The sequence below is a fragment of the Pagrus pagrus genome, assembly GCF_965226575.1.
Source record: "Pagrus pagrus genome assembly, chromosome: 13".
Lineage (NCBI taxonomy): Eukaryota > Metazoa > Chordata > Actinopteri > Spariformes > Sparidae > Pagrus > Pagrus pagrus.
In genome coordinates this window covers 15,557,934-15,561,917 of record NC_140197.1, presented here as the reverse complement: position 1 = coordinate 15,561,917, position 3,984 = coordinate 15,557,934, and the positions used below count along the sequence as shown (strand labels likewise).

Below are 3,984 nucleotides of genomic sequence, written 5' to 3'. Positions count from 1 at the left end.
CACACACCAGTAAGATGTATTTATTTGGTGGTCCATCCATATACTGGATATATCATGTAAATATTCAAATATATTCTCAACACTTGCTGTTAAATATTAATAATGGGAACATTATAAACCATCATTGTTGTAGAAAAACACATGTTAAATGTAACAATGAGAAACAGGAAGTCACAAACCACAACATCAGCTGTCGTTTTCATATGATCCATGCATGTGAGTGTTTAGAGTCACTGTCATACTCTCCTTAGTTAGTGTCATCTGACTTCATATGTTCTGCTGCCACCTGTAGGTCTTTGTAAACAAATGTTCTGTGGAGTTTTTGTAAAGCTTCTCTGCTTCCTTTAACCAGTGTGTGTGTTTGGCACAGTAATACACAGCAGAGTCCTCTGGCTTTAAGTTGGACAGTCTCAGATACACCATGCTGTTGCTATCATCTCTACTGATTTCTGCACGTCCTTGCAAACTGCTGGCGTAAGTGTTTCTACTGGAGCTGGAGAAACCTCTCCCGATCCATTCCAGTCCTTCTCCTGCAGGTTGTCTGATCCAGTGCATAGTGCAGCAGCTGAATGTGAAGCCAGATCCCCTGCAGGACAGACTGAGAGTCTCCCCAGGCTTTTTCACTACTGAACTGGAAGGAATGGACTCCATACTCTGACCTGTACAACCTGATGAGATGAAAGACGAGAGGAACCACAGAAGAAAGTGAGACAGTCATCTGGGAAGTTTTCTGCTATCACTGACTGACCATCAGTCCATGTTGTGTGATAAAAGATAAAACAGCAAGAAGCAGGAGAACTCACAGGGCAGAGAGAGAGCAACCAGCAGAAGAGTGAGTGTGTTCATCATCCTGAGGCTGGAGATGTGACCTCTGATGCTCCACACAGAGTACAAGAGCAGTCAGCAGGACAGAAGTACACTGCACAGACTGAAGATTTGCATCCGGATATCATGAGGAGGGAGTGGCTCATGTACAGGCACTCTGTTAAAGTTTCATTTAATTGCATCATTTATGAGTAGTTACCTTTTTTATTGAACCAGCTTGTCCTTCTTTGAGAAATACATTATCATATCAAGAGACAATATCTCTTTATGTTTTTATTTATTTATTTGTTTGTTTGTGTCAATGATCCAATATAACATTTTTGCTTGAGTCACATGGTTTCTGGGTATTTGTGCAGGTCTGTTGGTGGTTTGTATCACTGTGGGCCGACGTACACAGTAATAAACAGCTGTGTCCTCAGGCTGCAGATTCTGTCCTGTTGATGTCACGGTTCCAGCAGAAGTGTCTCTGCTGTAGCTGAACTTGTTCTTCAGAACATTATTTTGATAAAAGCTGCCGCCACTTCCTCCTCACTGGTCAAAAATCCAGGCCATTGGTTTTCCTACACACTGTCTGATCCAACCTAATAATTTTTGTAGGTTGAAAATGTAGTTAACATTCAGTCAAATGAGATAAAATAAGACTTTATTTTTCAGTCTCAACTCACAGTTTGCATGACTGACAGTTCATTTAAACTGAGACAAGTAAATGTTCCCAGTGGTGGTAAACAGAGGAAGTAGTTTTTGTATGACTCTCCTGTTATTGTCTCTCACTGTGTCTCCCTGGCACAGTAATATACTGCTGTGTCCTCAGTCTTCAGACTGTTCATCTGTAGGTATAGTTTACTGCTGGAGTCATCTCTGGAGATGGTAAACCGGCCTTTGACTGACTGGGAGTAAGCAGTCGGAGAACTGTCGGGAAGTAAAGAAGCTACATCGTCACTCAGAATTCCAGTAATCCACTCCAGTCCTTTTCCAGGTGCCTGTCTGACCCAGGCCATATAGTAGTCACTGAATGTGAATCCAGAGGCTGTACAGGTCAATCTGTGAGATTCTCCAGGCCTTTTAACCACTGGTTCAGATTCTGTCAGAGTCTGACCATCAACACCTGTTGAGACACAAGTAAAATCTACATTAATTACTGTATGCTTGTAACTAAACTTAACATCAAGAGATTCAGTAAAATTTTCACCTGCCCAGCAGACAGTTAAAAGCAGCAGTCCTGTCCTATAGTCCATCATGTTAAACTGTGTGTCCACTGTTCTCTGTCATCCTCTCTGCAGTCAGATAAGTAGAGGAGGAAGACATCGGAGTTTTGCATTGACTCCTCCTCACAGTGTTGAACTGGATTTGACTTGGATCTCAGTTACTGTTTGGTGAAACTGGAGAATCTGTACATGAGTCATTCCCTCAAGAGAAACTCTTGCATGTTTAGTATTATTTGAGCAACTATTTGAAAAACACATCATTTAAGTTGGTTGCCCCTCATTATAAAGCACTGTGCATGTCAAGAATTTGACGATAGCTGATCAATTTTATAATGCCACTAGTGAGTATTTTAATCGGAAAAACAACAAATGGCAACAATTGTTGTTCCTTGTGTTGTTATGTTGATTTTGTGATGAAGTGTTCATAAGGCATTCCTTATTAAGGACATCAGGGGAAATTAAACTGCAATAGGAATAAAAATCATTAATGTTTCTTTTTTTTTTTTTTTCGATAAAGAGCTCTTTAAAATGCAGTTGTGAGCTGAAATACTGTTATTGTTTCACTAATATATTGTGAGTAAGACAGAAAAAAAACTTTTTGTTTTGTTGTTTCATAAACCAGCTTGTGTTTATTTTACTTCTTCATTGTTAAATGTGTCTATTCCTCTCTAACAGTAACAGTGAACTGGTGTTGAAATCATTCCTGGTCTGAGGGCTCCTCCTCTGGTGGCTTCATGTTACAAGTGTTCAGGCACTGAGGGGTTTTTGTTCAGGTCTACTGATGGTTTGTGTTATTGTGGCTCTCTGGCACAGTAATACACAGCAGTGTCTTCAGGCTGCACATTCTGTCCATTTAGAGTCAATGTGTTGCTGGAAGAGTCCGAGTTGATACTGAACTTGTTCTTTAGTGAATCCTTGATGCGTGTGCTGTATCCACCACCTCCTCTTATAATCCACTCCAGTCCTTTCCCTGCAGGCTGTCTGATCCAGTGTGTACGATAGCTGCTGACAGAATAAGAGACCTGACAGGTGATGGTCAGACGCTGACCTGGCTGCACAGTCACAGAGGCTGGCTGTGTCAACTGTTCACACTTCACACCTGTGGAGGAAAACATGTTGAATATTGAATGAGTGTGATAACAGTGAACAGTCAGTGTGCTGTGATCATACTGTCAGTGTCTCTGCCTCAGTGAGACTCACAGGATCCAGCAGCCAGCAGCAGCAGCAGAGCTACAGAGAACATGGTTGGTATTGAAGGTGATCTGATGGGAGCTTCTCTTCTTCTGCTGCAGCTGACAGCATGATATCAAGTCTTTATAGCAGACTGTGAGGAAGTTCACTTTGCATAGAGAAGGACACTGACAGGATATAAAAGAAGGACACACTCTGCTGTCAGTCATAGCTTGAAGTTGTTATAATGTTTATTTTGACACATATGTAAGAAAATGTGTTACTTTCAATTTCAAAACACTGATTTTGATTTCGTTATTTTAAACAGAATATTGAATTTATATATGAAATAATTGTTTTCATTTAATGCATTTTCATTTATTTAAGACAAACAATACTACATTCACATGAAGGTCACAAGACTATTTATGCCCTCAGACGTCCTAAACTACATGTTGGAGAACAAAACAGCTGCAGTGAAATCAAATGTCCTCTCAGAAACAGTCAAAAACGTAGAGTTTTGATGTCAATATTTATTTTGAAAGGTGAAAGAAGGAAGAATCATTTTGAAGAAAACACACTCACATACAGAATAATTAAGTACTTATGTTAGAACACCAAAACTATAATTGATCCTTTCTGATTCAAGTAGTTTAATTAAGATGATGTTTCTCTGATTGTGTTGATTTTCTTAAACTGTAATTAATTTCTGTTGATATAAATAGCAAAATATAAAGTTTCAACTTATTTTGCTATGTTGGGTTTTTGTACAGTGTTGCTGCTT

The 3,984-nt window shown here is 39.6% G+C and overlaps 1 gene segment (V, D, J or C); it reads right to left on the bottom strand.

The window, feature by feature from the left end:
• Window positions 1-2,821: 2,821 nt before the first annotated feature.
• Window positions 2,822-3,273, bottom strand: LOC311267927 (immunoglobulin heavy variable 3-23-like). The segment is given in 2 exons: window positions 3,231-3,273; window positions 2,822-3,129 (listed from the first exon to the last, which is right to left on the bottom strand).
• Between the last annotated feature and the right edge of the window lie 711 nt (window positions 3,274-3,984).